The sequence below is a fragment of the Heptranchias perlo genome, chromosome 2 (genome assembly GCF_035084215.1).
Source record: "Heptranchias perlo isolate sHepPer1 chromosome 2, sHepPer1.hap1, whole genome shotgun sequence".
Lineage (NCBI taxonomy): Eukaryota > Metazoa > Chordata > Chondrichthyes > Hexanchiformes > Hexanchidae > Heptranchias > Heptranchias perlo.
Genome location: NC_090326.1, coordinates 21,218,289 through 21,231,264, shown reverse-complemented (window position 1 = coordinate 21,231,264; position 12,976 = coordinate 21,218,289). Strand labels below are relative to the sequence as shown.

General features: G+C 43.9%; 1 protein-coding gene across 3 annotated transcripts in view; it reads right to left on the bottom strand.

Moving 5' to 3' along the window:
* The window catches only part of ropn1l (rhophilin associated tail protein 1-like), a 75,572-nt gene extending 72,266 nt beyond the window's left edge, over positions 1-3,306 (bottom strand). For all 3 annotated transcript variants that reach the window (XM_067997191.1, XM_067997173.1, XM_067997183.1), the window contains exon 1: positions 3,166-3,306. The gene's annotated coding sequence lies outside the window, so the exon portion shown is untranslated. The remainder of the gene's footprint in view (positions 1-3,165) is intronic.
* Positions 3,307-12,976: the final 9,670 nt, after the last annotated feature.

Genomic DNA, 12,976 nt, shown 5'->3' with positions numbered 1-12,976 from the left:
AACCGAGGAGGCTGAGGGGAGATTTAATTTAGGTGTATAAAATTATGAAGGGCCTAGATAGAGTGGATAGGAAGGACCTATTTCCCTTAGCAGAGAAGTCAATAACCAAGGGGCATAGATTTAAAGTAATTGGTAGAAGGATTAGAGGGGAGTTGAGGAGAATTTTTTTCACCCAGAGTGGGTTGGAGGTCTGGAACTCGTTGCCTGAAAGGGTGGTAGAGGCAGAAACCCTCATCGCATTTAAAAAGTACTTGGATATGCACTTGAAGTGCCGTAACCTACAACGCATGGACCAGTAGCTGGAAAGTGAGATTAGGCTGGATAGCTCTTTTTCGGCTGGCACAGACATGATGGGCCGAATGGCCTCCGTCTGTGCTGTAAATTTCGATAATTTCTAAAATTTCTATTAATACCAAGCATTAATAGCACAATACCACGTTATATCACTTACCCCACCATTCCCCCCCGATCCATCACTAATACCATTATATCACGAACATCTGTTGTTCAGTAACACCATTTATTATTGCATTAATACTCATCATTAATATCTGTTAGATCACTAATACCCCTATCATACTACTTGTACCCTATATCAGAAATACCATTGTAATTTCACTAATAACTTGTTATATCACTAATTTCTGTTGTTACATCATGAAAAAAACCAATCATATCACTATTACCTCAGTTATAACAGGACTGCTGCTTGTTATATCACTAATGCACCTGCTATACCAATAACCCCCCCCCCACCATTATATCACTAATATCCCTACTATACCAGTAAAACCCCATTATGTCACTAATATCCCTGTCATACTAGTAACAACCCTTATATCACAAATGCCCCAGTATACCAGTAACACCCCGTAATATCACTAACGCCTCTTATACCAGTAGCACCTGTATATCACTAATGTCCAATTTTTACCAGTAACACACCATTATACCAGTAGCACCCTGCTATATCACTAATGCCCCTCTTATACGAGTTGCACCCGTATATCACTAATGCCCAAGTTTTACCAGTAACACACCGTTATACCAGTAACACACCATTTTATCACCAATGTCCCCGTTATACCAGTAACACCTGGTTATATCATGAATGCCCCTGTTGTATCAGTAACATCCTGTTAAAGAAAAGAAAGAACTTGCATTTATATAGCGTCTTTCACAACCTCAGGATGTCCGAACATGCTTTCAAACTAATGAAGTACTTTTGAAGTGTAGTCACTATTGTAATGTAATTTCACAAATGCCTCTGTTGTATAAGTAACACCCCCGTTATATCACAATGCCCCGATTTACCAGCAACATCCCATTATTTCATTAATGCCCTGTCATACCAGCAACACCCTGTTATTTCGCTAATGCCCCAATATACCAGTAACACCCCTTTATATCACTAACGCCCCAGTTTACCAGAAACTCCCCGTTATATCACTAATGCCCCGGTTTACCAGTAACTCCGTTATTTCACTAATTCCCTGATTTACCATTAACTTTCCGTTATTTCACTAATGCCCCGGTTTACCAATAACTCCCTGTGATGTCACTAATGCCCCTGTTAAACCAGTAATTCCCTGTTATATCACTGATGCCCTGATTTTCCAGTAACTCCCTGTTATATCACTAATGCCCGTTATACCAGTAACTCCCTGTTATATCACTAATGCCCCTGTTAAACCAGTAACTCCCCATTATATCACTAATGCCCCTGTTAAACCAGTAACTCCCTGTTATATCACTAATGCCCCTGTTATACCAGTAACTCCCCATTATATCACTAATGCCCCTGTTAAACCAGTAACTCCCCATTATATCACTAATGCCCCTGTTAAACCAGTAACTCCCCATTATATCACTATTGCCCCTGTTAAACCAGTAACTCCCTGTTATATCACTAATGCCCCCGGTTTACCAGTAACTCCCCATTATATCACTAATGCCCCCGGTATACAAGTAAAACCCCCGCTTATGTCACGAATATCCCTGTAATACCAGTAACACCCCTCTTATACTAGTGACATCCCCTTTTATCACTAATGCCCCATTATACTAGCAACACCCCCTTATATCACTAATGCCCCGTTATACTAATAATGCCCCCTTATATCACCAATGCCCCGTTATACCAATAACACTTCATTATATCACTAGTGCCCCATTTTATCACTAATACCCCATTATACCAGTAGCACCTCATTATTGCGCTAGTGCACCGTTATTTCACTAATGCCCCCGATGTATCACGAATACCCCATTATCACTAATGCCCCTGTTGTAGCATTAATGCCCCGTGACACGAATGCCCCGTTATCACTAACGCCCCCTGTTGAGTCATGAATGCCCCGTTGAGTCACGAATGCCCTGTTATTCTAGTAACACCCCCTTATATCACCAATGCCCAGTTATACTAGTAACACCTCTTTATATCACTAATACCCCGTTATACCAATAGCACCTCATTATTGCGTTAATGCACCCTGCTATATCACTAATGCCCCCTGCTATTATCACTAATGCACCGTTATTTCACCAATGCCCCGTTGAGTCACGAATGCCCCATTATTCTAGTAACACCCCCTTATATCACCAATGCCCTGTCATACTAGTAACACCTCTTTATATCACTAATACCCCATTATACCAATAGCACCTTGTTATTGCGTTAATGCACCCTGCTATTATCACTAATGCCCCCTGTTGAATCATTAATGCCCCGTTACCACAAACGCCCCATTTTATTACGAATGCCTCGTTATTATCACTAATGCCCCCTGTTGAATCACTAGGGTTGCCAATTCTGGTTGGACATATTCCTGGAGTGTCGCCACATGAAGTCCTGTCTCCAACCACCTCACTCTCACACTGCCACCGCCTGACCTCTCCATACTCGCAGTGCACCACCTTCCTCAGTCAAACAGACATTTTTCCCGTGTCCAATATTTATAACAAGTAAACAAAAGTGTTCAAAAAAATGTTCTTTTAAACTCCAATTTTGTTTTATTGTCTCTATGATTTTGTTCCTGAATTACTCCCGGAGATTAGTCTTTAATTCCTGGAGGGTTGGCAACCGAACTAATACCCCGCTATGTCACTAATACCACCACCCCCGGTTGTATCACTAACCCCGGGATAATATCGGACGCCCTTTACCGTCTTTGCGCTGACACTCGGCGCCCTGCGCGGCTCCCGCTCCCGCTGCTCCGGGCCGTTGGCTCGGGTTTGAAGGAGGTCGCGAGAGGACGCCGGTTGCCGGGGCGACTGTTGTGCTCTGTCCCTCAGCGCTCGCTCTCGTTGCTAGGTCACCGACAGGCACGCGGATGTTTTCTGACTTTACGTAGGTTGACGGGAGGCGGGACTAAAGGCGAGGCTGGATTGGAACAGCTGAGCACAGCAGTTCAGGACAGTACAGCTCAGGGCAGTATAGTATTCAGTACAATGCAGTACAGTATTCAGAACAGCACAATGCAGTAAAGTATTCAGTGCAATATACAGAACAGTACAATGCAGTAAAGTATTCAATACAATAAAATTCAGTATTGGCACCCCATCCTCCACCCTAAACATTCACTCCCTTCACTACTGGTGCACCGTGGCTGCAGTGACTACCATCCACAGGATGCACTGCAGCAACTCGCCAAGGCTTCTTCAACAGCACCTCCCAAACCCATGACCTCTACCACCCAGAAGGACAAGAGCAGCAGGCACATGGGAACACCACCACCTGCACGTTCCCCTCCAAGTCACACACCTTCCCGACTTGGAAATATATCGCCGTTCCTTCATCGTCGCTGGGTCAAAATCCTGGAACTCCCTTCCTAACAGCACTGTGGGAGAACCGTCACCACACGGACTGCAGCGGTTCAAGAAGGCGGCTCACCACCACCTTCTCAAGGGCAATTAGGGATGGGCAATAAATGCCGGCCTCGCCAGCGACGCCCACATCCCATGAACGAATAATAAAAAAAGTATTCAGTTCAACTCAGTAAATTATTCAGTACCATTCACGAAAGGACAATACAATTCCATACAGTAGTTCTGTACAAAGTAGTACAATTCAGTACAGTATTCAGTAGTGTACAATACAATAAAATTCAGTGCAGTCCAGTATTCAGTACAGTAAAATTCATTATATTATTCAGTACATTATAATTCAGTATTCATAAAAACATAAGAAATAGGAGCAGGAGTAGGGCATACGGCCCCTTGAGCCTGCTCCTCCATTCAATAAGATCATGGCTGATCTTCAACCTCGGTGCAGGTTTACAGTGCCTGTGTTTAAACAAACGAAGCGTAGTAAACAAGGTTGGTGAGCTGCAGGAATATGATGTTGTGGCGATAACAGAGACCTGGCTCAAAAAAGGGCAGGATTGGGTACTAAATATTCCTGGATACAAGGTGTTCAGCAAAGATAGGGAAGAAAAGAAAGGGAGGGTGGAAGTATTGAGTAAGGAGGATATTGCAGTGCTGGAGAGAGATGTCCTGGAGGAGTCAAGGACAGAATCTATTTGGTTAGAGTTAAGAAACAGTAGAGGTGCCATTACACTAATGAGAGTATTCTATAGGCCAACAACTAGGATATAGAGGAGCAAATTTGCAGGGAAATTACAGAGATATGCAAGAACCATAGAATAGTGATAATGGGGGACTTCAACTATCCTAATATAGACTGGGATAGTAATGGTATAAAGGGGCAAACTGGGGGGGGAGGAATTTTTGCAGTGTGTTCAGGAGAACTTTCTTGACCAGTATGTTTCCGGCCCAACGAGGAAGGAAGCATTGCTGGATCTGGTTCTGGGAAATGAGGTGGGCCAAGTGGAGCAAGTGTCAGTGGGGGAACATTTAGAGAACAGTGATCATAGTATCATGTAGTTTAGATAGCAATCGAAAAGGACAAGGACCACTCTAAAGTAAAAATACTCAATTGGAGGAGGGCCAAATTCAATGGGATGAGAACAGATCTGGCCCGGGTAAATTGGAATCAAAGATTGTCAAGCAAAACTGCAATTGAACAATAGGCGGCCTGTAAAGAGGAGGAGGTTCGGGTATAGTCTAGATACATTGCAACGAGGCAGAAAGATAGGGCAACTAAAACCAGAGCTCCCTGGATGACAAAAGAGATAGAGTAAGATGAAGCAGAGAAAAGGACATACGACAGATGTCAGTTTGATAATACAAGTGAGAACCAGGATGAATATAGAAAGTTCAGAGGGGAAGCGAAAAAGAAACTAAGAGGGGCAAAGAGAGAGTATGAGAATAGACTGGCAGCTAACATAAAAGGGAATCCAACAGAAAGGCAGAGTATTATTTAAATGGTGATAGATTGGGGAATGTTGATGTACAAAGGGACCTGGGTGTTCTTGTACACCAGTCACTGAAAGCAAATATACAGGTGCAGCAAGCAGTTAGGAAGGCAAATGGTATATTGGCCTTCATTGCAAGAGGATTTGAGTACAGGAGCAAGGATATCTTACTGCAGTTATACAGGGCCTTGGTGAGACCACACCTGGAGTATTGTGTGCAGATTTGAACTCCTTACCTAAGAAAGGATATACTTGCCATAGAGAGAGTGCAGACTGATTCCTGGGATGGCGGGATTGTCGGATGAGGAGAGATTGGGTTGACTCGGCCTGTATTCACTTGAATTTAGAAGAATGAGAGCGGATCTCATTGAAAAGTATAAAATTCTGACAGGGAGGATGTTTCCCCTGGCTAGAGGATCCGGAATGAGGGGTCACAGTCTCAGGTCACAGGGTAGGACATTTAGGACCGAGATGAGGAGAAATTTCTTCACTCAGAGGGTGGTGAACCTGTGGAATTCTCTACTGTGGAAAGCTGTGGAGGCCAAGTCACTGAATATATTTAAGAAGAAGCTAGATAGATTTCTAGACACAAGGGGTATGGGGAGAGAGCGGGAATATGGTATTGAGATAGAGGATCAGCCGTGATCATATTGAATGGCGGAGCAGGCTCGAAGGGCCGAGTGGCCTACTCCTGCTCCTATTTTCTATGTTTCTATGTTTAAGTAAACGGGTAGTAAGAGGAGGGGTGGGACCGATTAGGGACCAAAAAGGAGACCTATGCATTGAGGCAGAGAGCATGGCTGAGGTACTCAATGAGTACTTTGCATCTATCTTTACCAAGGAAAAAGATGTTGCTAAAGTCACAGTAAAAGAGGAGGTAGTTTTTTTTAATCCGTTCACAGGATGTGGGCATCGTTGGCAAGGCCAGCATTTATTGACCATCCCTAATTGCCCTCGAGAAGGTGGTGGTGAACCGCTGCCTTGAACCGCTGCAGTCTGTGTGGTGAAGGTTCTCCCACAGTTCTGTCAAGAACGCGGCTCACCACAATCTTCTCAATGGCAATTAGGGATGGGCAATAAATGCTGGCCTTGCCAGCGACACCCACATCCCATGAACTAATAAAACAAAAGGTAGCGAGAAAGGATTTTGACCCAGCCACAATGAAGAAACGGCGATATATCTCCAAGTCGGGATGGTGCGTGACTTGGAGAGGGAATTGCAGGTGGTGGTGTTCCCATGTGCCTGCTCCCCTTGTCCTTCTAGGCGGTAGAGGTCGCCGGTTTGCGAGGTGCTGTCGAAGAAGTCTTGGCGTGTTGCTGCAGTGCATCCTGTAGATGGTACACACAAGCTTCTTGAGTGTTGTTGGAGCTGCACTCATCCAGGCAAGTGGAGAGTATTCCAACACATTCCTGACTTGTGCCTTGTAGATGGTGGAAAGGCTTTGGGGAGTCAGGAGGTGAGATACTCGCCGCAGAATACCCAGCCTCTGACCTGCTCTTGTAACCACTGTGTGGCTGGTCCAGTTATGTTTCTGGTCAATGATGACCCCCAGGATGTTGATGGTGAGGGATTCGGCGATGGTAATGCCATTGAATGTCAAGGGGAGGTGGGTGGATTCTCTCTTGTTGGAAATGGTCATTGCCTGGCACTTGTCTGGCGCGAATGTTACTTGCCACTTATCAGCCCAAGCCTGGATGTTGTCCTGGTCTTGCTGCATGCGGGCATGGACTGCTTCATTATCTGAGGGGTTGTGAATGGAACTGAACACTGCGCAATCATCAGCGAACACCCCCATTTCTGACCTTATGATGGAGGGAAGGTCATTGATGAAGCAACTGAAGATGGTTGGGCCGAGGACACTGCCCTGAGGAACTCCTGCAGCAATGTCCTGGGGCTGAGATGATTGGCCTCCAACAACCACTACCATCTTCCTTTGTGCTAGGTATGACTCCAGCCACTGGAGAGTTTTCCCCCCGATTCCCATTGACTTCAATTTTACTAGGGCTCCTTGGTGCCACACTCGGTCAAATGTTGCCTTGATGTCAAGGGCAGTCACTCTCACCTCACCTCTGGAATTCAGCTCTTTTGTCCATGTTTGGACCAATGCTGTAATGAGGTCTGGAGTCGAGTGGTCTGGGAGGAACCCAAACTGAGCATCGGTAAGCAGGTTATTGGTGAGTAAGTGCCGCTTGATAGCACTGTTGACGACACCATCCATCACTTTGCTGGTGACTGAGAGTAGACTGATGGGGCGGTAATTGGCCGGATTGGATTTGTCCTGCTTTTTGTGGACAGGACATATCTGGGCAATTTTCCACATTGTCGGGTAGATGCCAGTGTTGTAGCTGTACTGAAACAGCTTGGCTGGAGGTGCGGCTAGTTCTGGAGCAGAAGTCTTTAGCACTATGGCCAGGATGTTGTCGGGGCCCATAACCATTGCTTTATCTAGTGCACTCAGCTGTTTCTTGATATCACGTGGTCTGAATCGAATTTGCTGAAGACTGGCTTCTGTGATGGTGGAGATATCGGGAGGAGTCCACTGGCTGAAAATGTTGCAAATGCTTCAGCCTTGTCTTTTGCACTTATGTGCTGGGCTCTGCCATCATTGAAGATGGGGATGTTCACGGAGCCTCCTCCTCCCGTCAGATGGTTAATTGTCCACCGCCATTCATGACTACATGTAGCAGGACTGCAGAGCTTTGATCTGATCCGTTGGTTGTGGAATCGCTTAGCTCTGTCTTTTGCATGTCGCTTCCGCTGTTTAGCATGCATGTACTCCTGTGTTGTAGCTTCACCAGGTTGGCACCTGATTTTTTGGTACGCCTGGTGCTGCTCCTGGCATGCTCTTCTATGCTCCTCATTGAACCAGGATTGATCCCCTGGCATGTTGGTAATGGTGGAGTGAGGAATATGCTGGGCCATGAGGTTACAGATTGTGTTGGAATACAATTCTGCTGCAGCTGATGGCCCAAAGCACCTCATGGATGCCCAGTTTTGAACTTCTAGAACTGTTCTGAATCTATCCCATTTAGCACGGTGGTTGTGCCACACAACATGTTGGATGGTGTCCTCAGTGTGAAGACAGGACTTCGTCTCCACAAGGACTGTGCAGTGGTCACTCCTACCAATACTGTCATGACAGATGCATCTACGCAGGTAGATTGGTGAGGATGAGGTCAAGTAGGTTTTTCCCTCGTGTTGGTTCGCTCACCACCTGCCGCAGGCCCAGTCTGGCAGCTATATCCTTCAGGACTCGGCCAGCTCGGTCAGTGGTGGTGCTACCGGGCCACTCTTGGTGATGGACATTGAAGTCCCCCACCCAGATACTGGATGGGCTAAAAGTTGATAAAGACGAGGTACTAGAAAGGCTAGCTGTACATAAAGCAGATAAGTCACCCGGTCCGAATGGGATGAATCCTAGATAGCTGAGGGAAGTAAGAGTGGAAATCGCAGGAGTTACTGGCCATAATCTTCCAATCATCCTGAGATACAGGAGTGGTGCCAGAAGATTGAAGAATTGCAATATTATACCCTTGTTCAAAAAAGTGTAAGGATAAACCCAGCAACTACAGGCTAGTCAGTTTAACCTCGGTAGTAGGGAAACTTTTAGAAACGATAATCTGGGACAAAATTAGCAGTCACTTGGATAAGTGTGGATTAATTAAGGAAAGCCAGCACAGATTTGTTAAAAGCAAATCGTGTTTAACCAACTTGATTGAGTTTTTTGATGAGGTAACAGAGAGGGTCGATGAGAACAATGCAGTTGATGTTGTATATATGGACTTCCAAAATGCGTTTGATAAAGTGCCGCATAATAGGCTTCAAAGTTAAAGCCCATAGAATAAAAGGGGCATTGGTAGCATGGATATGAAATTGACTAAGTAATAGGAAACAGAGTAGTGGTGAACGGTTGTTTTTTGGAGTGGGGAGAGGTAAACAGTGATGTTCCCCAGTGGTCAGTACTAGGACTACTGCTTTTCTTGATTTATATTAATGACTTGAGCTTGAGTGTACATGGTACAATATTGAAATTTGCAGAGGACACAAAACTTGGCAGGGTAGTGAACAGTGAGGGGGATAGTGATAGACTTCAAGAGGATATAGACAGGCTGGTGGAATGGGCGAACACATGGCACATGAAATTTAACGCAGAAAAGTGTGAGGTGATACATTTTGGTAGCAAGAACAAGGAGAGGCAATATAGGGGTCCTAAAAGGGGTGCAGGAACAGAGAGATCTGGGGGTATATGTGCACAAATTGTTGAAGGTGGCAGGGCAGGTTGAGAAAGCATTTAAGAAAGCATACAGAATCCCAGGCTTTATAAATCATTTACCTGAGGAAGGAGGAAGCCTTCAAAAGCTTGTAGATTTCAAATAAAATCGTTGGACTATAACTTGGTGTTGTAAAATTGTTTACAATTGTCAACCCCAGTCCATCACCGGCATCTCCACATCATTTATAAATAGAGGCAAAGAGTATAAAAGCAAGGAGGTTATGATGAACTTTTATAAAATTCTGGGCACTGCACTTTCGGAAAGATGTGAAGGCCTTAGAGAGGGTACAGAAGAAGAGATTTACTAGAATGATTCCAGGGATGGGGGACTTCAGTTACGTGGATAGACGAGAGAAGCTGGGGTTGTTCTCCTTAGAACAGAGAAGGTTGCAAGGAGATTTGATGGAGGTAAACAAAATCATAAAGGGTCAAGACAGAGTAGGTAGAGAGAAACTGTTCCCATTGGCAGAAGGGTTAAGAACCAAGGGACATAGATTTAAGGTGATTGGCAAAAGAACCAAAGGTGACATGAGAAAAAACTTTTTAACGCAGCGAGTGGTTGTGATCTGGAATGCACTGCCTGCAGGGAAGGTGGAGGCAGATTCAATTGTGGCTTTCAAAATTGAATTGGATAAGTACTTGAAGGGAAAAAATTTGCAGGGCTACGGGGAATGGGCGAGGGAGTGGGACCATCTGGATTGCTCGTGGAGAGCTGGCATGGACTCGACAGGACAAATGGCGTCCTTCCATGCTGTAACCATTGTATGATTCTAATTCCACTTTCCCGCCTGATCCCCATATCCCTCGATTCCCCTAAGAGTCCAAAAATCTATCGATCTCGGTCTTAAATATACTCAACAACTGAGCATCCACAGCCCTCTGCAGTAGAGAGTTCCAAATATTCACGACCCCGAGTGAAGAAATTCCTCATCATCTCAGTCCTAAACGTCTGGCCCCTTATCCTGAGACTATGTCCCCTAGTTTTGGACTCTCCAGCCAGGGGAAACATTCTCTCAGCATCTACCCTGTCAAGCCCTCTTAGAATCTTATATGTCTCAATGAGATCACCTCTGATTCTTCTAAACTCCAGAGAGTATAGGCCCATCCTACTCAATCTTTCCTCACACAACAACTCTGTCATCTCAGGAATCAATTGAATGAACCTTCGTTACACCCCCTCTAAGGCAAGTATATCCTTCCTTAGGTAAGGAAACCAAATCTGCACACACTACTCCAGGTGTGTCTCACCAAAGCCCCTGTACAATTGTAGCAAGACTTCCTTAGTTTTGTACTCGAACCCCCTTTCAATAAAGGCCAACATATCATTTACCTTCCTAATTGCTTGCTGTACCTTCATATTAACTTACCATGTTTCGCCTACAAGGACATCCAGATCCTTCTGAACACCAACATTTAATAGTTTCTCACCATTTAAAAAAATATTGTGTTTTTCTATTCTTCCTACCAAAGTGAATAACCTCACATTTCCCCACATTATACTCCATCTGCCACCTTCTTGCCCACTCACTTAACCTGTCTATATCCCTTTGCAGACTCTTTGCATCCTCCTCACAGCTTACTTTCCCACCTAGCTTTGTATTGTCAGCAAACTTAGATACATTATACTTGGTTCCTTCCTCTAAGTCATTAATATAGATTGTAAATAGCTGAGGCCCAAGCCCCAATCCCTGCAGCACCCCACCCCACCTGCCAGCCCGAAAATGACTCGTTTATTCCTACTCTGTTTTCTGGTGTTAACCAATCCTCAATCTATGCTAATCTATTACTGTCAATCCCATGAGCCCTAACCTTGTCGAACAACCTCTTGTGTAGCACCTTATCAAATGCCTTTTGGAAATCCAAATATACTACATCCACTGGTGCCCCCTTATCTACCCTGCTAGTTACACCCTCAAAAAACTAATAGATTTGTCAAACACAATTTCCCTTTCATAAAACCATGTTGACTCTGCCTAATCATATGATTTCCTAAGTGCCCTGTTATTATGTCCGTAATAATAGATTCTAGCATTTTTCCTACTACTGATGTCAGGTTAACTGGCCTATAGTTTCCTATTTTCTCTCCCTCCTTTCTTGAATAAGCAGGATTACATTTGCTACCTTCCAATCTACAGGGACCACTCTTGAATCTAGGGAATTCTGGTAGATCAAAACCAATGCATCCACTATCTCTGCAGCCACCTCTTTTAAAACACTAGGATGTAGGCCATCAGGTCTAGGGGATTTGTTGGCTTTAATCCCATTAATTTTTCTAAAACTTTTTCTTCACTAATCTTAATTACTTTAAGTTCCTCCCTCATTAGAACCTTGTTTCCCCACTATTTCTGGTATGCTTTTTGTGTCTTCTACGATGAAAAGACACATATAAAATATTTGTTTAATGTCTTTGCCATTTCCTCATTCCCATTATAATTTCTCCTGTCTCTGCCTTTAAGGGACTCACGTTTACTTTAGCTAATCTCTTCCTTTTTATATACGTGTAGAAGCTCTTACAATCTGTTTTTATATTTCTTGTGAGTTTACTCTCATATTCAATTTTCTCCCTCTATCAATTTCTTGGTTATCCTTTGCGGATTTCTAAAACCCTCCCAATCCTTAGGTTTAGTACTCTTTTTGGCAATATTGTAAGCCTCTTCTTTTAATCTAATACTATCCTTAACATCCCTACTTAGCCATGGTTGGATCATTTTTCCTGTGGAGTTTTTATTTCTCAAGGGTATGTAAATTTGCTGGGATTAGGAGTTATTTCTTTAAATGTTCGCCATTGCTTATCTACCGTCATATCTTTTAATCTAAATTTTCCAATCTATCTTAGCCAACTCACCCCTCATACCTACATAATTGGCCTCGTTTAAATTTAGGACCTTAGTTTCGGACTTAACTACATCACTCTCCAACTCAATATCAAATTCTATCATATTATGATCACTCTTCCCCAGAGGATCCTCTAGATTACTAATTAATCCTGTCTCATTACACAATACTAGATCTAAAAGAGCCTGTTCCCTAATTGGTTCCTCAACATATTGTTCTAGAAAACTGTCTCGGAAGCATTCCGTGAACTCATCCTCCAAATTACTTTTGCCAATTTGGTTTGCTCAATCTATAAGATGATTAAGGTCCCCCATAATTATTGCAATACCCTTGTTACATGCTCCTCTAATTTCCTGATTTATACTCTGTCCAACACTATAACTACTGTTAGGGGGCCTGTAAACTACTGCCACCAATGTTTTCTGCCCCTTGTTATTTCTTAGCTCCACCCATACTGATTCTAGATCCTGATTTTCTAAGCTAATATCTTTTCTCACTACTGCCTTTATCAGGACTCCCCCCACTTCCTTTTTCATTTTGTCTGTCTTTTCT